The 23,108-nt window shown below is 37.4% G+C and overlaps 1 long non-coding RNA gene across 10 annotated transcripts in view; it reads left to right on the top strand.

Moving 5' to 3' along the window:
• LOC120100812 (uncharacterized) overlaps window positions 1-22,781 on the top strand; it is a 122,928-nt gene extending 100,147 nt beyond the window's left edge. For 5 of the 10 annotated variants that reach the window (XR_015671620.1, XR_015671613.1, XR_015671621.1 and 2 more), the window contains exon 7: window positions 22,040-22,781. This is a non-coding gene — a long non-coding RNA (uncharacterized LOC120100812). Of the gene's footprint in view, window positions 1-12,669; window positions 13,657-22,039 lie in introns of those variants that run through there. The other 5 variants (XR_015671612.1, XR_015671611.1, XR_015671617.1 and 2 more) reach the window with 1 other exon arrangement.
• Window positions 22,782-23,108: the final 327 nt, after the last annotated feature.

Below are 23,108 nucleotides of genomic sequence, written 5' to 3'. Positions count from 1 at the left end.
GATAGTTTTAGCTATCCTGAGGTTTTTGTTATTCCAGATGAATTTGCAAATTGTTCTGTCTAACTCTTTGAAGAATTGTATTGGTATATTGATGGGGATTGCATTGAATCTGTAGATCGCTTTTGGTAAAATGGCGATCCTATATTAATCCTGCCAATCCATGAGAATGGGAGATCTTTCCATCTTCTGAGGTCTTCTTCAATTTCTTTCTTCAGAGGCTTGAAGTTGTTATCGTACAGATTTTTTATTTGCTTGGGTAAAGTTACACCGAGGTATTTTATATTATTTGGAACTATTATGAACGGTGTCGTTTCCCTAATTCTCTCTTGGCTTGTTTCTCTTTTGTGTAGAGGAAAGCTACTGATTTATTTGAGTTAATTTTATACCTATCAACTTTGCTGAAGTTTTTTATCAGCTTTAGTAGTTCTCTGGTGGAACTTTTGGGATCACTTAAATATAGAATCATATTACCTGCAAATAGTGAAATTTTGACTTCTTCTTTTCCACTGTATATCCCCTTGATCTCCTTTCATTGTCTGATTGCTCTGGCTAGAACTTCAAGAACTATATTGAATAAGTAGGGAGAGAGTGGGCAGCCTTGTCTAGTCCCTGATTTTAGTGGGATTGCTTCAAGTTTCTCTCCATTTAGTTTAATGTTAGCGACTGGTTTGCTGTATATGGCTTTTACTATGTTTACGTATGGGCCTTGAATTCCTATTCTTTCCAGGACTTTTATCATGAAGGGGTGTTGAATTTTGTCAAATGATTTCTCAGCATCTAATGAAGTGATCGTGTGGTTTTGTTCTTTCAGTTTGTTTATATAATGGATCACGTTGGTGCTTTTCTATATATTAAACCATCCCTGCATGCCTGCGATGAAGCCTACTTGATCATGGTGGATGATTGTTTTGATGTGCTCTTGGATTCGATTTGCTAGAATTTAATTGAGTATTTTTGCATCGATATTCATAAGGGAAATTGGTCTGAAGTTCTCTTTCTTTGTTGGGTCTTTGTGTTGTTTAGGTATAAGAGTAATTGTGGCTTCATAGAAGGAATTTGATAGTGCTCCCTCTGTTTCAATTTTATGGAAGAGTATGCATAGCATTGGTATGAGGTCTTCTGTGAAGGTCTGATAGAATTCTGCACTAAACCCTTCTGGAACTGAGCTCCCTTTGGTTGGGGAACCTTTAATGACTACTTCTATTTCCTTAGGAGTTATGTGGTTATTTAACTGGTTTATCTGTTCCTGATTTAACTTCCATACCTGGTATCCGTCTAGGAAATTGTCCATTTCCTGAAGATTTTCAAGTTTTGTTGAATATAGGATTTTGTAGTAAGATCTGATGATTTTTTGAACTTCCTCTAAATCTGTAGTTATGTCTCCCTTTTCCTTTCTGATTTTGTTAATTTGGACGCACTCTCTGTGTCCTCTAGTTAGTCTGGCTAAGGGTTTATCTATCTTGTTGATTTTCTCAAAGAACCAACTTTTGGTTCTGTTGATTCTTTCTATGGTCCTTTTTGTTTCTACTTGGTTGAATTCAGCTCTGAGTTTGATTATTTCCTGCCTTCTACTCCTCCTGGGTGTATTTGCTTCTTTTCGTTCTAGAGCTTTTAGGTGTGCTGTCAAGCTGCTGACATATGCTCTTTCCTGTTTCTTTCTGCAGGCACTCAGCGCTGAGTTTTCCTCTTAGCACATCTTTCATTGTGTCCCATAAGTTTGGGTATGTTGTACCTTAGAATTTTCATTAAATTCTAAGAAGTCTTTAATTTCTTTCTTTATTTCTTACTTGACCAGGTTATCATTGAGTAGAGCTTTTTTCAACTTCAATGTATATGTGGGCGTTCTTCCCTTATTGTTATTGAAGACCAGCTTTAGGCCGTGGTGGTCTGATAGAACGCATGGGATTATTTCTATCTTTCTGTATCTGTTGAGGCATGACCAATTATATGGTCAATTTTGAAGAAAGTACCATGAGTGGTAGAAGAATGTATATCCTTTTGCTTTAGGATAGAATGTTCTATAAATATCTGTTAAGTCCATTTGGTTCATGACTTCTCTTAGTCTGTCTATGTCTCTGTTTAATTTCTGTTTCCATGATCTGTCCATTGATGAGAGTGGGGTGTTGAAATCTCCTACTATTATTGTGTGAGGTGCAATGTGTGCTTTGAGCTTTAGTACAGTTTCTTTTATGGCTGTAGGTGCCCTTGCATTTGGAGCATAGATATTTAGGATTGAGAGTTCATCTTGGTGGATTTTTTCTTTGATGGATATGAATTGTCCTTCCTTATCTTTTTTTCATGACTTTTAGTTGAAAATCGACTTTATTCGATATTAGAATGGCTACTCCAGCTTACTTATTCCCACCACTTGCTTGGAAAGTTGTTTTCCAGCCTTTCACTCTGAGGTAGTTTCTTTCTTCGTCTCTAAGATGTGTTTTCCGGGGAAGTCCCACACCTGCGGATCCCGGCCCGCAGCAGCTCTCTGCCCCCAGACCCTGTGAGAGAGAGACCCAACTGCCTGGTCAGGTGGGCACTCCTGAGGCTGCAGAGCGGAAGAGACCACCAACACTGCTCACCCCTGCCCACATCCCTGGCCCAAGAGGAAACTGTATAAGGCCTCTGGGCTCCAGTGGGGGAGGGCCCAGGAGCGGCAGGACCCCTGCCTGAGACACCACCAGAACCTGAAGGAAACAGACCAGATAAACAGTTCTCTGCACCCAAATCCCGTGGGAGGGAGAGCTGAACCTTCAGAGAGGCAGACAAGCCTGGGAAACCAGAAGAGACTGCTCTCTGCACACACATCTCGGACGCCAGAGGAAAAAGCCAAAGACCATCTGGAACCCTGGTGCACTGAAGCTCCTGGAAACGGCGGCACAAGTCTTCCTGGTTGCTGCCGCTGCAGAGAGCCCTTGAGCAGCACCCCAGGAGCGAACTTGAGCCTCGGGACCACAGGTAAGACCAACTTTTCTGCTGCAAGAAAGCTGCCTGGTGAACTCAAGACACAGGCCCACAGGAACAGCTGAAGACCTGTAGAGAGGAAAAACTACACGCCGGAAAGCAGAACACTCTCTCCCCATAACTGACTGAAAGAGAGAAAAACAGGTCTACAGCACTCCTGACACACAGGCTTATAGGACAGTCTAGCCACTGTCAGAAATAGCAGAACAAAGTAACACTAGAGATAATCTGATGGCAAGAGGCAAGCGCAGGAACCCAAGCAACAGAAACCAAGACTACATGGCACCATCGGAGCCCAATTCTCCCATCAAAACAAACATGGAATATCCAAACACACCAGAAAAGCAAAATCTAGTTTCAAAATCATTATTGATCATGATGCTGGAGGACTTCAAGAAAGACGTGAAGAACTCCCTTAGAGAACAAGTAGAAGCCTACAGAGAGGAATCGCAAAAATGCCTGAAAGAATCGCAAAAATCCCTGAAAGAATTCCAGGAAAACATAAATAAACAAGTAGAAGCCCATAGAGAGGAGACACAAAAATCCCTGAAAGAATTCCAGGAAAACACAATCAAACAGTTGAAGGAATTAAAAATGGAAATAGAAGCAATCAAGAAAGAACACATGGAAACAACCCTGGATATAGAAAACCAAAAGAAGAGACAAGGAGCTGTAGATACACGCTTCACCAACAGAATACAAGAGATGGAAGAGAGAATCTCAGGAGCAGAAGATTCCATAGAAATCATTGACTCAACTGTCAAAGATAATGTAAAGTGGAAAAAGCTACTGGACCAAAACATACAGGAAATCCAGGACTCAATGAGAAGATCAAACCTAAGGATAATAGGTATAGAAGAGAGTGAAGACTCCCAGCTCAAAGGACCAGTAAAATTCTTCAACAAAATCATAGAAGAAAACTTCCCTAACCTAAAAAAAGAGATACCCATAGACATACAAGAAGCCTACAGAACTCCAAATAGATTGGACCAGAAAAGAAACACCTCCCGTCACATAATTGTCAAAACACCAAACACACAAAATAAAGAAAGAATATTAAAAGCAGTAAGGGAAAAACGTCAAGTAACATATTAAAAGCAGTAAGGGAAAAACGTCAAGTAACATATAAAGGGAGACCTATCAGAATCACACCAGACTTCTCGCCAGAAACTATGAAGGCCAGAAGATCCTGGACTGATGTCATACAGACCCTAAGAGAACACAAATGCCAGCCCAGGTTACTGTATCCAGCAAAACTCTCAATTAACATTGATGGAGAAACCAAGATATTCCATGACAAAACCAAATTTACACAATATCTTTCTACAAATCCAGCACTACAAAGGATAATAAATGGTAAAGCCCAACATAAGGAGGCAAGCTATACCCTAGAAGAAGCAAGAAACTAATCGTCTTGGCAACAAAACAAAGAGAATGAAAGCACACAAACATAACCTCACATCCAAATATGAATATAACGGGAAGCAATAATCACTATTCCTTAATATCTCTCAATATCAATGGCCTCAACTCCCCAATAAAAAGACATAGATTAACAAACTGGATATGCAACGAGGACCCTGCATTCTGCTGCCTACAGGAAACACACCTCAGACACAAAGACAGACACTACCTCAGAGTGAAAGGCTGGAAAACAACTTTCCAAGCAAATGGTCAGAAGAAGCAAGCTGGAGTAGCCATTCTAATATCAAATAAAATCAATTTCCAACTAAAAGTCATCAAAAAAGATAAGGAAGGACACTTCATATTCATCAAAGGAAAAATCCACCAAGATGAACTCTCAATCCTAAATATCTATGCCCCAAATAAAAGGGCACCTACATACATAAAAGAAACCTTACTAAAGCTCAAAACACACATTGCACCTCACACAATAATAGTGGGAGATTTCAACACCCCACTCTCATCAATGGACAGATCATGGAAACAGAAATTAAACAGTGATGTCGACAGACTAAGAGAAGTCATGAGCCAAATTGACTTAACGGATATTTATAGAACATTCTATCCTAAAGCAAAAGGATATACCTTCTTCTCAGCTCCTCATGGTACTTTCTCCAAAATTGACCATATATTTGGTCAAAAAACGGGCCTCAACAGGTACAGAAAGATAGAAATAATCCCATGCGTGCTATCGGACCACCACGGCCTAAAACTGGTCTTCAATAACAATAAGGGAAGAATGCCCACATATACGTGGAAATTGAACAATGCTCTACTCAATGATAACCTGGTCAAGGAAGAAATAAAGAAAGAAATTAAAAACTTTTTAGAATTTAATGAAAATGAAGGTACAACATACCCAAACTTATGGGACACAATGAAAGCTGTGCTAAGAGGAAAACTCATAGCGCTGAGTGCCTGCAGAAGGAAACAGGAAAGAGCATATGTCAGCAGCTTGACAGCACACCTAAAAGCTCTAGAACAAAAAGAAGCAAATACACCCAGGAGGAGTAGAAGGCAGGAAATAATCAAACTCAGAGCGGAAATCAACCAAGTAGAAACAAAAAGGACCATAGAAAGAATCAACAGAACCAAAAGTTGGTTCTTTGAGAAAATCAACAAGATAGATCAACCCTTAGCCAGACTAACGAGAGGACACAGAGAGTGCGTCCAAATTAACAAAATGAGAAATGAAAAGGGAGACATAACAACAGATTCAGAGGAAATTCAAAAAATCATCAGATCTTACTATAAAAACCTATATTCAACAAAACTTGAAAATCTTCAGGAAATGGACAATTTCCTAGACAGATACCAGGTATGGAAGTTAAATCAGGAACAGATAAACCAGTTAAACAACCCCATAACTCCTAAGGAAATAGAAGCAGTCATTAAAGGTCTCCCAACCAAAAAGAGCCCAGGTCCAGACGGGTTTAGTGCAGAATTCTATCAAACCTTCATAGAAGACCTCATACCAATATTATCCAAACTATTCCACAAAATTGAAACAGATGGAGCCCTACCGAATTCCTTCTACAAAGCCACAATTACTCTTATACCTGAACCACACAAAGACACAACAAAGAAAGAGAACTTCAGACCAATTTCCCTTATGAATATCGACGCAAAAATACTCAATAAAATTCTGGCAAACCGAATCCAAGAGCACATCAAAACAATCATCCACCATGATCAAGTAGGCTTCATCCCAGGCATGCAGGGATGGTTTAATATACGGAAAACCATCAACGTGATCCATTATATAAACAAACTGAAAGAAGAGAACCACATGATCATTTCATTAGATGCTGAGAAAGCATTTGACAAAATTCAACACCCCTTCATGATAAAAGTCCTGGAAAGAATAGGAATTCAAGGCCCATACCTAAACATAGTAAAAGCCATATACAGCAAACCAGTTGCTAACATTAAACTAAATGGAGAGAAACTTGAAGCAATCCCACTAAAATCAGGGACTAGACAAGGCTGCCCACTCTCTCCCTACTTATTCAATATAGTTCTTTAAGTTCTAGCCAGAGCAATCAGACAACCAAAGGAGATCAAGGGGATACAGATCGGAAAAGAAGAGGTCAAAATATCACTATTTGCAGATGACATGATAGTATATTTAAGTGATCCCAAAAGTTCAACCAGAGAACTACTAAAGCTGATAAACAACTTCAGCAAAGTGGCTGGGTATAAAATTAACTCAAATAAATCAGTTGCCTTCCTCTATACAAAAGAGAAAGAAGCCGAAAAAGAAATTAGGGAAACGACACCCTTCATAATAGACCCAAATAATATAAAGTACCTCGGTGTGACTTTAACCAAGCAAGTAAAAGATCTGTACAATAAGAACTTCAAGACACTGAGGAAAGAAATTGAAGAAGACCTCAGAAGATGGAAAGATCTCCCATGCTCATGGATTGGCAGGATTAATATAGTAAAAATGGCCATTTTACCAAAAGCAATCTACAGATTCAATGCAATCCCCATCAAAATACCAATCCAATTCTTCAAAGAGTTAGACAGAACAATTTGCAAATTCATCTGGAATAACAAAAAACCCAGGATAGCTAAAGCTATCCTCAACAATAAAAGGACTTCAGGGGGAATCACTATCCCTGAACTCAAGCAGTATTACAGAGCAATAGTGATAAAAACTGCATGGTATTGGTACAGAGACAGACAGATAGACCAATGGAATAGAATTGAAGACCCAGAAATAAACCCACACACCTATGGTCACTTGATTTTTGACAAAGGAGCCAAAACCATCCAATGGAAAAAAGATAGCATTTTCAGCAAATGGTGCTGGTTCAACTGGAGGGCAACATGTAGAAGAATGCAGATCGATCCATGCTTATCACCCTGTACAAAGCTTAAGTCCAAGTGGATCAAGGACCTCCACATCAAACCAGACACACTCAAACTAATAGAAGAAAAACTAGGGAAGCATCTGGAACACATAGGCACTGGAAAAAATTTCCTTAACAAAACACCAATGGCTTATGCTCTAAGATCAAGAATCGACAAATGGGATCTCATAAAACTGCAAAGCTTCTGTAACGCAAAGGACACTGTGGTTAGGACAAAACGGCAACCAACAGATTGGGAAAAGATCTTTACCAATCCTACAACAGATAGAGGCCTTATATCCAAAATATACAAAGAACTCAAGAAGTTAGACCACAGGGAAACAAATAACCCTATTAAAAAATGGGGTTCAGAGCTAAACAAAGAATTCACAGCTGAGGAATGCCGAATGGCTGAGAAACACCTAAAGAAATGTTCAACATCTTTAGTCATAAGGGAAATGCAAATAAAAACAACCCCGAGATTTCACCTCACACCAGTGAGAATGGCTAAGATCAAAAACTCAGGTGACAGCAGATGCTGGTGAGGATGTGGAGAAAGAGGAACACTCCTCCATTGTTGGTGGGATTGCAGACTGGTAAAACCATTCTGGAAATCAGTCTGGAGGTTCCTCAGAAAATTGGACATTGAACTGCCTGAGGATCCAGCTATACCTCTCTTGGGCATATACCCAAAAGATGCCTCAACATATAAAAGAGACACGTGCTCCACTATGTTCATCGCAGCCTTATTTATAATAGCCAGAAGCTGGAAAGAACCCAGATGCCCTTCAACAGAGGAATGGATACAGAAAATGTGGTACATCTACACAATGGAATATTACTCAGCTATCAAAAACAACGAGTTTATGAAATTCGTAGGCAAATGGTTGGAACTGGAAAATATCATCCTGAGTGAGCTAACCCAATCACAGAAAGACATACATGGTATGCACTCATTGATAAGTGGCTTTTAGCCCAAATGCTTGAATTACCCTAGATCCCTAGAACAAAGAAACTCAAGACGGATGATCAAAATGTGAATGCTTCACTCCTTCTTTAAATGAGGAACAAGAATACCCTTGGCAAGGAAGGGAGAGGCAAAGATTAAAACAGAGACTGAAGGAACACCCATTCAGAGCCTGCCCCACATGTGGCCCATACATATACAGCCACCCAATTAGACAAGATGGATGAAGCAAAGAAGTGCAGACCGACAGGAGCCGGATGTAGATCGCTCCTGAGAGACACAGCCAGAATACAGCAAATACAGAGGCGAATGCCAACAGCAAACCACTGAACTGAGAATAGGATCCCCGTTGAAGGAATCAGAGTAAGAACTGGAAGAGCTTGAAGGGGCTCGAGACCCCAAAAGTACAACAATGCCAAACAACCAGAGCTTCCAGGGACTAAGCCACACTACCTAAAGACTATACATGGACTCACCCTGGACTCTGACCCCATAGGTACCAATGAATATCCTAGTAAGAGCACCAGTGGAAGGGGAAGCCCTGGGTCCTGCTAAGACTGAACCCCCAGTGAAGTAGACTATGGGGGGAGGGCGGCAATGGGGGAAGGGTTGGGAGGGGAACACCCATAAGGAAGGGGAGGGGGGAGGGGGATGTTTGCCCAGAAACCGGGAAAGGGAATAACACTTGAAATGTATATAAGAAATACTCAAGTTAATAAAAAAAAAAAAGATGTGTTTTCCGTAGGCAGCAGAATGCAGGGTCCTCATTGCATATGAAGTTTGTTAATCTATATCTTTTTATTGGGGAGTTGAGGCCACTCACGTTGTGAGATATCAAGGAATAATGATTATTGCTTCCTGTTATATTCATATTTGGATATGAGTTTATGTTTGTGTGCTTTTCTTCTCTTTGTTTTGTTGCCAAGACGATTCGTTCCTTGCTTTTTCTAGGGTATAACTTGCTTCCTTATGTTGTGCTTTACCATTTATTATCCTTTGTAGTGCTGGATTTGTAGAAAGATATTGTGTAAATTTGGTTTTGTCATGGAATATCTTGGTTTCTCCATCTATGTTAATTGAGAGTTTTGCAGGTTACAGTAACCTGGGCTGGCATTTGTGTCCCCTAGGGTCTGTAAGACATCTGTCTAGGATCTTCTGGCTTTCATAGTTTCTGGCGATAAGTCTGGTGTGATTTTGACAGTTCTGCCTTTATGTGTTACTTGACCTTTTTCCCTTACTGCTTTTAAAATTCTTTCTTTATTTTGTGCCTTTGGTGTTTTGACTATTATGTGATGGGAGGAGTTTCTTTTCTGGTCCAATCTATTTGGAGTTCTGTAGGCTTCTTGTATGTTTATGGGCATCGTTTTTTTTAGGTTAGGGAAATTTTCTTCTATCATTTGTTGAAGATATTTACTGGTCTTTGAGGTGGGAGTCTTCACTTTTTTTCATACCTATTATCCTTAGGTTTGATCTTCTCATTGAGTCCTGGATTTCCTGTATTTTTTGGACCAGTAGCTTTTTCCACTTTACATTATCTTTGACAGTTGTGTCGATGTTTTCTATGGAATCTTCTGCTCCTGAGATTCTCTATTCTTTCTCTTGTATTCTGTTGGTGATGCTTGTATCTATGGCTCCTTGTATCTTCCTTTGGTTTTCTATATCCAGGGTTGTTTCCCTTTGTTCTTTCTTTATTGCTTCAACTGTTTGATTGTGTTTTCCTCGAATTCTTTCCAGGATTTTTGTTAATCCTCTCTATAGGCTTCTGTTGTTTATTTATGTTTTCTTGCATTTCTCTAAGGGAGTTCTTCATGTCTTTCTTGAAGTCTTCCAGCATCATGATCAAATATGGTTTTAAATCTAGATCTTGCTTTTCTCGTGTGTTTGGATATTCAGTGTTTGCTTTGGTGGGAGAACTGGGGTTCAATGATGCCATGTAGTCTTGGTTTCTGTTGCTTGGTTTCCTGTGCTTGCCTCTCATAATCAGGTTGTCTCTGGTTTTACTTTGTGCTGCTATTTCTGACAGTGGCTAGACCGTCTTATAGGCCTGTGTGTCAGGAGTGCTGTAGACCTGTTTTCCTGTTTTCTTTCAGCCAGTTATGGGAACAGAGTGTTCTGCTTTCGGGCGTGTAGTCTTTCCTGTCTACTGGTCTTCAGCTGTTCCTGTGGGCCTGTGTCCTGAGTCCACCGGGCAGGTCGCTTGGAGCAGAAAAGTTTGTCTTACCTGTGGTTCTGAGGCTCAAGTTTGCTCGTGGGGTGTTGCTTTTGAGCTCTTGGTGAGGGCAGCAACCAGGAGAGCCTGCTCAGCCTTTTCTGGGAGCCCCCGTGCACCGGGGTCCCAGATGGCGTTAGGTGTTTTCCTCTGGAGTTAGAAATGTGGGCAGAGTGTAGTCTCTTCTGTCTTCTCAAGTGTGTCTGCCCTTCTGAAGGTTTAGCACTCCCCATCATGGGATTTGGGTGCAGAGAACTGTTGATCTGGTCCCGTCAGGTCAGGGTGGTGCCGGGAGTGTGGGGTACCTGTACCTAACCTCATTACTTTTAGAACACTGATATACCCACACTCCATTATCTTTCTTTATCACTGTTAATTGTTTTCAGAAACATGCATCTAAACACACATAAAATCATTTTACCCAGAACATTCTGTATCATATAGAAGTCCTTTTTAAATCTTCTACCTTCTGAATAAAAACTTCTAATACTTCTGGAATGCCTGATAATGATACTTCAAATTCTTTGTGGTTTATGTTACTTTAATTCCTTAGTAAGTAGTCATTAATATATAATTAATTGTTTATGGTATAAAATAAATTCTTTAAGAATTCTAGTCCATATAAATAGCAAAACAAAGACTAATTCCTTACTATAAATCTAAATTATTAATGTGTGGATTCATTCACTATAAATGTTTTCTGCCCTCAACCTTAGCCATTTTCTCCGTAACAATTATGAGCCTTTGTTACTCTGGAAGGAGGCTTTACAATGTTGGCTCCAGTAGACAAACTTTATCTCAAATGAGCAATAAAACTTTAATTTGATATCTTAACCATAAATATGAAATTTATTTGATTGAGGTCATTAAATATAGTTAATAGCAAACACTGTTAATTTTGGTAATGTAGAAATTTAATTATTTTCTTATAATAGTATGCTATAATGTATGTAAATTTGAAATATATTGTTTATATTACTGAAAATTTCACTTAAAGAAACAACCATATATTTATAGAAATTTTACAAATTTAATTTTTATATTAATATAATGCATTTTGATTGTACTCATCCCTATCAGTCTCCTTCTGCTCCTTCTATCCTTCTATGTCTCATACCATCTACATTCCATACTCAAATTTATGGCCTCTTTAAATCTATATATCTATATATCTATCTGTATATAGAGATATATACACAATATACTGTGTCTAGTTAGTGATGCCTGTATGCATATGGGTTTACAGCTGACCAGCAAAACATGAGAAGCTCACCAAGAGGCTCCTGCTTAAAGTTATCTATTGGGAGTTCATGGTACAGGATCCCTGCAATGTCCAGAAGATACAATCTCCCAGCACTTTTCCTGGTCCTTCTGTTCTTTTTTTGTTTATTATAGATATGCCACCTTCTGCTTTTTCTATATCCATGAAATCATATATAGTTTTATTTTTACCTTTGTCCCTGACCTTTACCCATTTCTATGGAGAAGTGTTTTGCAGATTATTTCAGTTAAATTTTAGCTTTCACTTAAACTATAAATATTTACTCTTGCTAATATGAAATCACAGAACCTGGTCTACAAATCTATTTTCAGGATAGGCAAGGCTACACAAAGAAACCCTACCTTACAAAAAGAAATAAATACAATCATGGAACCAATATTTGATATCCACATTTATTATTTATATGAATTTATAATTCATAAAATATTTCCATGTTTATTGTTTAACATTGGATGAAGAATATTAGAAATATCTACATCTTGTGGAATGGGAAATGAGACATAAAAAGAGTAAATGATTTACCTTAGAGAATACATAGACACATGAAATTCCAAAGATTATTAGAGACATATTTACCCAGAAGAGTTGTTGAACTTCTCCATAAGATGTATAAATGAGAAAATAAATCTAGGTTAAAAAATGAAAGTTCTTTGATGTGTTGTACAATCTTGCATAATTTCTCTAGGCATTTGGATCCTTAGTTTCCCCAGCTGAAAATTATTTATCCTTTAAAAATGATTGTCAAAGAGATTAGATAAAACAATATGTATGATACAATGATCAGTAGGCATTGAATTAATTTTATTTCTTTATGTGTCAGGAGTCCTAACTTTGAGAGTTCCAAGGCAAACAACTTGTAGAGATCCAGATTTCATCTTTCAACTGAATTGTTTATTATAGATCTGCCACCTTTTGCTTTTTCTATCAACAGAAATAAGTCAGTTATCATCGACAAGGTGAAGAACTACAAAGTTTGGCCTTTGGCGTTAAAATGAAGAAAGCTGTGTTCATGTATACATATCTAGACTTCATTAACTTGCTCCTATTTCCATTTTGTTACCTCCCTGAGACAAAACAAGTATGAAACTTGTTTTCAAAATTACAATTTTGCATTATTGTTCATTTGAAATGACCTAGTTCATAATTACTAAAACATTTGAGCTTTTGAAAGCATTTAAATTCCTCATAAAAGCTATAGATGAAATAAGAGAAAATGTCCTTAAGGTGATTCCTCTTGAGGTCCAGCATGAATAATTCCGGAAGGATTTGCACTTGTACTGTGACCACTAAGATCTGCTGCAGTTTCCCTGCTCTGAGGGGCTAATGTATCAGACACACTAATTGGAGAAACCAGGAGAGAAGATGACACCTATACCTCCATTAGTTTTTTTTCCTGTTTCTGTAATTTTGATGTTTTGTTATTTTCTATCTTTGTGCTCAAACACTGATTGATTATTTAAACCAAAGACAAGCCAAAGAGTTGGGCAGTTTTCCAGGCAATATATTTTCCATTTCTTATTTCTGAAAGCTGACTGTAGCTCATGTTGTATAAGAAAAGTCATGTCTTGCCATTCTGAAATATTTTCTGATATTTACCTTGAATTGTCAATAGCTTCGTTTACCCTATATGAACATCACTGTACTGGCCTGATTTTAAATAGAAAATGCAATCCAATCTTTAATTTAATGATCATTATGTCGACTGTACTAAATAAATACAAATTACAGAAATCAAGATTATTGTTTTCTGCTTGAAATGTTAATGACTAATTCTGACTGTTTTGCATGGCTTGATTACTAAGTGTTTGGTGTAAATATACATTCACATATATTTCTGACTTTTAGAGTAAAAATGAACCATAGACAATGTGGAAAATTCTGTTAACCAGGATATTTACAATAAAGTGCCATGACCTCATGAATGGTATTTTTGACAAGGTTATCTTCTCATGAGTTGTTCATTCTTTTACTGCTTCATTAGTCTTAGAGGTTCTGAAACTTGGGAAAAGATAAACCTAATTCACATTACTTATAAACGATGAGGTTAACGTACGTAAAAAGAGACACAGAAACAGTTCAGTACCGTGAACTCACACAGAAAATTATTCACTGCATGCTGAAATCTGCAGTTGATTAAAGCAAAAGGAGAACTGGCATGTCTTAGAGATTAAAACCCTTAACACTTTATGTCCCTAATACAGTGGAAGCAGACGAACCCTAGCAGCTGTGTTAGTTCACTTTTCTAAATTAACAAAACAATGCCAAGATGCCAATAGTTTAGAAAGATGATCAGAACAAGGCAATAAGATTTGCAAAAGATATCATTTGACAGAGGTAATTCACAGAATGCAAGCCTGGTGCTTTGAAGCACTACAGTCACACCAATCCTTGACTCTTATTGGCTTAAAATCCAAATAATCTTACATTTAAATGGAGCTTAGGAAATCCTGCAGAAGAGAGGAAAGAAGGATAGAAGGAGTTGAGGAGTCAAGGACATCACAAGAAAACTTACAGAATCAACTAACCTGGGTCCATAGGGCTTTGCAGAGTCTGAACTGACAACTGCCAATGGGACTGACCTAGGTCCTCTGCACCTATGCAATAGGTTCTGTAGCTTGCTCTTCCTGTGAAACTAACGGCAGGAGCAGGGGGTTTCTGACTCTGTTTCTGGCCTTTGAGATCCTTTCCTACTACCGGGCTGTCTTGTCTAGCCTAAATAGAAAATATGTCTAGTCTTACTGTAACTTGATATGCTAAGACTAGTTCCAATCCATAGGAGACCTTCCTTTTCTGAAGAGAGAGGAAAAATGGCTGGGGTGGGCATGACTAGAAGATAAGGGGTGGTGGCAGTGGAAACACGTATGTAGTGATGGGAAGTAAATAAATCAATCAATTAATTTTAGAAAAAACTAAGTTGTAGAAAGAAATTCCAAAGATGATTTCTTAGGCATATCGTTTGGGATATTGATTTTTTTTATTTATACTTAGCTATTCCTGTCTTAAAAGCTTACATTCCTTGATTGTGTTATTTTGAGGGGTTGTAGATGGGGTATGCTTCTCCTAAACCGGCTTGAGTTCCAGATAAATTTTGTTTCTGCAAGACTGCAGAATAGGACATGATCCTGCCAGAGGACAGAATACAGGCATTTAAAAAAGCCAGTGGTGTTTAAATCTTTTCCATCTGTGAGATTAATATGAAACCATCTAAGCTTATATCTCTTTGACCAAAATTTACTTGATTATGGCCAAAGAGAGCAAAAGTCTTCTAGAGATCTTTTCTCTGCAGTTTTATCTTTTCCTTTTCCTACGAACCATCTTGTTCGTCATACCCTTGATCATCCTTAGCATATGTGCATTCCTCACCCAGGGCAATTAGTTCTTCAACAACCAGGCCTTCTGTTCTTCATTATCTCTCCCTTTATTCATTCCCACCCAAGTTCCAGGCTCAGCATCCCTTACCATAAGAAAATTCCCATTCTTTCCTTCACAAGTGCATTCTTTAGGGGTTCATTTGAGATTAAATTAAAAAGATAATGGTGCAGTGTGAGGTGTTGCTTCCAGATATAGGATTTTTATAAGTTGGATTCATTCATAGTTTGACATACACAGCACTTCAACAAAGAAGTAAACCTGGAAATTAATTTCACACCTGGAAAATAATTATTTTATTCCAGCTCAATTTTCATGAATAAAGGCCAAATAAGTTTTTCCCTTTTTATCATTACATTGAGATACATCTGTCAATGATAATGAGGAAGTTTAATTAACCAATGTTTATATTTCATAGCTTAGTCTGTTAATTATGTTTAAACATGTGACCATTCTCCCTAAAGTGCCAAGTTAGAAAAATTAAATAAGATGATATTGCAAAAATGATAAATTAAAACTATTAAACATCAATTAATCTCAATTAATAACTTTTTAATGAGCAATTTTAAAATCATTTGCTGTAAGAATGTTATAGAATCCAATTTCTTTATGTTAATTCAATCCACAAAGTGTTGCTTAGGGAATACCAGACGCCATGCTTCCTGATAGTCCTTGCCTGCCCTTACTGAAAATGAAAAAGCAGCATTGACTAATTGTCTGTAATTGACTGATATATATATATATATATATATATATATATATATTTATTAGGGTAACTTATATTGACTTATAGGCTATTGTCCAACTAATCCAGCAATGGGTTTCTAGGAATAGAACATCCAAGAATCCAGAAGTTTCTCAGTCCATGAGGTTAGATGTTTCTGTTGGTCTTCAATAGATGATAGAATCCCAAACGAGTAATCACTGATGCTACTGAAGCAATGGATTTGTTAACAAGGCAAGAATAGGTAGGCAAAGAGAAATACTTCCTTCTTTATTGTCTGTTTTTCCCCTTCCAAGAGTTGGTGTTGCCCAGATTAGATATGTATGTTCCTAACTCAAAGGTCCCCTCTATTTTTGGATTGTAGTTCATTCTAAATGTAATTGAGTTGGCAACCAAGAGTAGCTATCACAGACATAGAGGTGGATGTGTTCAGGGTGTTTCTTTTAACTTTATGCAGGAGTTGATTCTTCATAATTAGAATTTTCATTTAATTATTTTCTTATAATGCTCATTCAGTGTAGCTTCTTGGAGGGCTACTCTGTTTCTTCCCTATGTAAGCAGACATAATTATCAAATAAAATAGTTAATAACCTAGTTCACTTTTTTACTATTTGAATATTAAAAGTACATTTATATTAAACTATAAAATTCACATGTTAAATAAGACTATAACAGTCTGTTTTTATATACTTTTAAACAAAGGAAAGGAGAAGAATTTTAGGATACAACCCCACCCCCCCCAAAAAAAAAAAGAAATGGAAAAATGATCACCTTTTCTATGTGAGTTAATGTGTTGAGCTTCTATGAGGTAGTTTAAGAGAAATTTTGTTAGATTTGTTCTTCATCTTGAATAACTGGTCCTTTGTGTTTGTGAAATGGCTTTTTTTTTCTTTTTTCTTTTTTTCAGAGCTGGGGACCGAACCCAGGGCCTTGCGCTTGCTAGGCAAGCGCTCTACCACTGAGCTAAATCCCCAACCCCGTGAAATGGCTTTTTTTCTAGATATTTTACTTAATAGTTTCCTAATGTAAGAACTCAAGCCTCTGAATTGGTAAATGGATACCCAAATTTAAGATAAACTACAGAATTATCACTTACTTATCAACATTACATTACCATGAAACTCAACATACTTGCAATGATTAGGGTATTTCTACTTGCATAGATTAAGGTATTAGCAAGTAAATAGAGTAGGGAATTTGCATGCATAAATTAATACACATGTCCACAAGGACTAACTAAATTGGCTTACACAATCCAAGCTGAGTAATCCAATAATGGTTGTGTGAGAAACTGGTGGCTCTTCAATCCAGGATTCTAGATGCCTGGGCAGTAACAATCTGGTATTTACACATTGAATAATTGTAGAAGTTTGGGTTCTTGTATGTTGGAGGAGGGAGAGGCTGGGCTCCGATGTCAGGGAACATGGTTGCAGCAACAGTAACAACAGAGTTCGTGCAGCCATACTCACCACCAATTATATCCACATGGTATATTCTGGTAGTAGACACCAAGACGATAAGCCTCTGAAGCTGTAAGCAAGCCCCATTAAATGTTGTCTTGGCCATGTCTTGTCTCTTCACAGCAAAAGAACAATAACTAAGACAACAGACCTTTCTGAAGATCCACTTAAAAATGTGTTCCAGCCAATGGCTAGTGTCCTTTAGTTCTATATGTCACTGTGTACTCACAGAAAAGTGAAATATTTGTCAATGCTGACCTATTGTTTTGGGGTGAATGCAGACTGTAGCAATACAACTAAATGTCTTTATAATTACTAATTCTTGCCATTTGCATTAAATAAGTAAAGTTTGCTGTCTTACTGTAGTTGATTTGTATACTTTTGTTATTTAGAGTAAAACGTTATCTGGGTGAATTGGTAAATGCTTGTAGTTGAAGTTACATGGGCAGCTGAGTCATGGGAAACATGGGAGCAGCAGAGATCACAAACTGAGAACATGGGACAAGGAAAAATAAGCATAAAGTGTTCATTGAGGACTTTCTATTGAGATCCATTGCAGTCAATTATAGTTAAACTATAGGCATATGAGGTTCAAGCCATAGCCATGATTCAAATACATGCAGGAATTCTCCACACATATAATTTCTTGGCATCTTATTCTATTCATTGCCTGTATTCCTTTCTGGATCCTAATTGCTCTGTTAAGCCAAATTTAATAAACTCATTTTGGTGTTTAAATTTTAGTAATTAATCAGTTTAGCAGTTAGAGTCACAAACAACGTGGTCTTCAAACACATATCACAATCTGCTAGCATCTTTTGCTTCTTGACCTCCATCACAAATACCCAGGGACTGTAGAGCTGACACAGCTTTTATGAGGGAAATGGTGCTTCTGAACACAGTCCAAGCAGCTACCTATACTTTATACCAACTTTTCATTTTAAATAACAGCCAGACTCATATAACTTATACTCTCTAGCATCTACACAGTGTGCCTGAGGCAAATGGTACCTGATGAACTAAGAAACACCTAGAGCCCTGGTTTGGTATGCCTTTGGTGCATTAAACAATAGTGTTTCCAAAGAGGCTTACATGAGGGAACATGATATACTATTAATGTTGGCATATTACCACATGGGCTGGGATCTTGGACTGAGAAAAGTGGGGGTAAAGAAGAAAGGGTGTACTCTCCATTCTTCTTTCTCTTTTCCTCCTGAGCATCAGACCATTTTTTCCTATTTATGCTTCCTGCCCAGGATGACTGAATTCCGCTGAACTGTGAGCTAAATAATCCTTACTCTCTACATTTGTTTTCTATCAGATAGTTAATCACAGTAACAATAAAACACCTAAATCAAAGAGTCATGCAGACGTCTTTGAAATTGTTGCACTGAACAAACAAACAAAAAGACACAGGAAGGGACAATTTGATTCTTTAGAATGCTATCCTATGCAGTTACAGATTGTAAAGGGATTTGAGTTATCCTTTTATCAAGCTCTATCAGTGTCTTCTGTGGCTTCTCTGCTTTCCCTATGGAGAAGAAGTATTATCAGTGCCTTACTTTCAAGATTAGCTAGATAACAAGATTTAGATGTGAAAAAATGAATTCATACCATTGGTGATATTTACAAGGAATATTTTAATGAAAAAGTATCACTTATCTTAAACAGAAATATGTTCAGAAAGTACTTGTAGTTTATAATACTTTGACAATGTTAAAGTCTGATGAATGAAGAAAACTTAACAATCTTTATGCTATTTAGAGGCTTTCTAATTAGATAAAACAAGCAATTAAATTCGCTTATAAGGGCATCCTTGTGAAGCTAGATAAGCTATTTTATTTCTGTTGGTCTCAATGCACCATCCAAATTTAATTTTGTCAATTTTACTTTCCAATTAAGTCCAGAAATGGTAAGAATGCTTTGCCACAATTAAATGTCATTTGGTCTCCATTTCTTCATTTAGCAGTGAATTATTAGTGACCCAACACTTAGGCTGTCCTACATTTAAGGACCTGAATATATAAAAGGCAGTTAACACACAGCCTATTCTGACAAGTATTCAAAGTAGGAGAAAAAGTCAATTAACTTGCTTTAATTGCACATTTGCTTTGTTATAAACTTGATGTTTTGTGCCCCTGTCAATTGTTTGTCTGTATTAAAATAAGGACCTAGGGACTTACGTTTAGATTTGGTTTTGTGACTGCCTTTGAAGGATCATTTATGTCACTAGATGAAGAAAATGTGTAAATAGATAGAAACATGAAGTTCAGCCTACAGCAGCATTAAGAATCATAATCACACTGAGCAGTTGACTCTGAATGTTAGGTTAATTTGAGAGTCTTGAACTTTTCTTATTCTCAAAGACCCAGTTGCATGAGCTTCTTCACATATTTATGGGGTAGTTTGACAAAATGCAACAGTAAAGGACATTCACACTTTGTTAGATTGCCTGGGGGGGTCACTATGTTAGCTAACCTCCTCCTCCCCCTGCCCCTACTCCCACTTTCTTCCTCATGCTCCTTTTCCTCCCAGTGTAGAGCAGGTTAGCCTCATGTTCTGAGTAATCATCCTGCCCTAGCCTTTCCTTGTGACTGGATCTGTATCTTTAAGTCTCATTTATTATTATTCATGCATGGTTATACTTGTACAGATTTTAATTGTGTATACATACACATATGTCTGTAGGTGTATCAAATGTATCAAATGGCCTCCTGTGGAGGCCAGAAGGAGGATCCTGTTTCCCGAAGGAGGAGGTACAGGTAGTAGTGATCGTGATGTTGATGCTGGGAGGCAAACCTATATTCCCTGCAAGAGCAATACATGCTATTAATCACTGAGGCATCTCTCCAGCCCTTCTATGAATAATTTAGTTTTGTCTTTGACAGCACTGAAAAGCTCAGGACACATTATATTAGATTATTCATCAATGGTTCTCTTATATGTTACCTAACCTTGAGTTCTTAAGATTTTCGTGTACTTTGTATAGAAGGGCAAATAGGGCTAACAATAGAAAAGAAAACTTAACAAACACACAGAGAAGAAAAAAAATTACTCTTGTGATTCAACTATTGCAGCCCAGAGGGTTCAGTTCCGTTTCTAAAAGAGACTTAGTTTTAGCATGGTGCACATAGACAAGTCCGATGATAGGAACGTTCTTTTAAAGCTGATTTAGTGTCTCAGGCCCCAGCTCGTGCCAAATGAGCTAAAGGAACTTGACCAGCTGAGCTAGTAAAACTACTTAATAGACTCATCTAAGATCCCCTCAACAGTGGCTTTTTGCCTGCAACAACAGGGCCTGCAGCTGTCAGGTTTCTTCAACTGTCACCAGTGGGCATCACTGCCGTCAATTAGAATTGCCATTGAGGAGTTGAGACACAGACACATGCGTGGCTCTGCCCTTGCACCAGCAGCTGCCCGAAGGTCAGTGCTCCGTGTCTGGAGGAGGGAAGTTTGGCAGTGATGTGATTTGTGTGGTGACTGAACAGCTATAATCTCCATATGACTTTGCAGGGAGCGTCAGACTGAGTGATCAACACTTCGAAATGCCTTCTCGGTTAAAAGCCAGAGGAAGTGTTTGGATTTACATAAGACCTTCGCCTTGGTCAAAATGCTTTCTTTTATAAATTTCTTTGGTCATAGTGTCATATCACAGTGACAGGAAAGAAACTAAGAAACTCAACAAACTAATGAACATTCTTTTCTAAATGTGCTTGAATAATAAAAATGGAAATAATTATTATAAAATGTCAGTAATTATGCAACTAGTTTGAATTCAGAACATTTGGCACTTATCAATAATTTTGGAGCATTAACTAATTGATAAAAATTATGTCTTAAATATTTTTAGAGGTTTGCTTTTCATACTGAATTTTTTTGGAAGCAAGAAAATAGTTATCGGAAATATGTATTTTCTTTATTCCTAAACTTAAATAATTATTTATTAGAATAAATTCAGAAATACATAAAAGGCAAGGGAATTTCTGAAAATGATATTAAATTAAGGATATGTAATATGGAACTAATGAAAGTAATTTCAGAGTTACTTTAAGCTAAGTCTGATTTCATTTTTTTTTAGTGAAAATCATGTATTATTACTGTCAAAAGTAATTAATAGCAACATAGTTGTTTGGAGGAAAATTTTCCTTATACATTGTATTGATGTGGTTTTATCCTGACAAAAAAGAAAATTCCAGCCCTAGTAATTACAAAGTAAGAAAATTATTACTTAGGTGGTGGAAAACATGACTTTACATTTATGACTCTATGAAATGAAACGGATTTGTAGCATCAATGCTATAATTTAGTTCAAAGGAATTTGCTTATATTTATGGAAGCAATAATTTATGCAGACTTTGTATATCACTAGATCTGGAAGAATTAAAAAAAACTTTTAATTTACTAAGCTAGCTTGCTTGCCTGTTATATTTCAGTTATATTTCATATAAATTATCTAACTTAAGTTACAAATTAGTTATTTTTATGGTACCGACTATTGAACATGGAACATGGATAGTACAGAGCAAATGTTCACCACTCAGTAATTTATAATCAGGATTATATGTGCCAAACCACAGGTCGCTCACTCATTTGTCTATTTCGCGTTTCTTCGCTGGGAGACTATTAAGAGCAAAGGTGAGACGTCTGTCCTGACTTCAGGACTTGCTACCGAAGTCAAGTCATCTCTTTCTCCTACACTCTCTTTTTCCCCCTCACTCCCTCACTCTCTCTATAATTCTTATTTTCAGTGTCCTGCTCTCTGGAATGACCTGAAGCTAAAAAGAAAAAAAAATGAAACATTGGTTTTCTGAGAAGAAAAGATTTGTGCTGGGAACAGTTTCTGCTGTGGCACCAAAACTGTAACAAGAAAAGGCCTTTGAGTCCTCAGCTAAATGAAAGTGTTATGATACTCATACTGGCTACATGCCGGGGATCCTGACAACCAGCCCACGGAAATACCGAGTTTCCAACTCTTATGGCCTCTGAACAACTGAAAGTCACAGAAAAGGCTCATAGATGCATCACTGCTGCTTCTCACCCTGGTGAAACGCACTACTTCAAATGTCTTGTGGAAAATGTATGTCGTACTTTACATAGCTGATGTTTTTCAGTGAAAACAAATAACAACAAACAAACAAACAAGCAAACAAGCAAATTAAAGCAAGAGGCCTCAAACCAGACAATGACTCCCTGCAGTGATCATTAGCAAGTAAAGCTGTTTGGACAAAAGGGCATAATGTGAGATACTCCGTGACACACCATGACCTCCATGGAGAGATTGCTGTTGTTGCTGTTGTCATCTTCATCATAATTATTATTAATTAGTTAACATTTATAATTTATCTATATTCTTTGTTTTCTTTTGGGGGAGAGGTTGCAAGGACAGAGGGCAGATACAGAGGGCATAGGAAATGAGGGGCATTCGGGATGACTGTATAATGTGAAAATCATAAAGAATCAATAAAAAATAAACATTTTTCTTAATAATGAGTGGTTTACATTTTATGGATTTTATTTTCAGTGATTCCGTTAAATCAACCTGTGATCTCTGAGCAATGGTGAACTGTGGGTAAGAACATGACTGGCATACTTTAAAAGGATTTAGTTAAATCTGGCATTGGCTTTGCCTATATGAACAATGCTGGACCTTCAGAATAGGAATATACGGTCAGTCCCATTGTGTTCCCTTTTAAATGAAGAAAAACAAAACTGGAGTTTGTATTCAGTGCATTTAGGAGGCCATTCTTTTTTCCCTCCTAGTCTGAGTTTTGCAAGCTAACATACTGAAGAAAAAAACTGGGAGATTAAAAACAAACA

This window comes from Rattus norvegicus, chromosome 2 (genome assembly GCF_021556685.1).
Source record: "Rattus norvegicus strain SHRSP/BbbUtx chromosome 2, alternate assembly SHRSP_T2T, whole genome shotgun sequence".
In the NCBI taxonomy this organism is placed as follows: Eukaryota; Metazoa; Chordata; class Mammalia; order Rodentia; family Muridae; genus Rattus; species Rattus norvegicus.
This window is presented reverse-complemented; position numbering and strand designations above follow the sequence as displayed.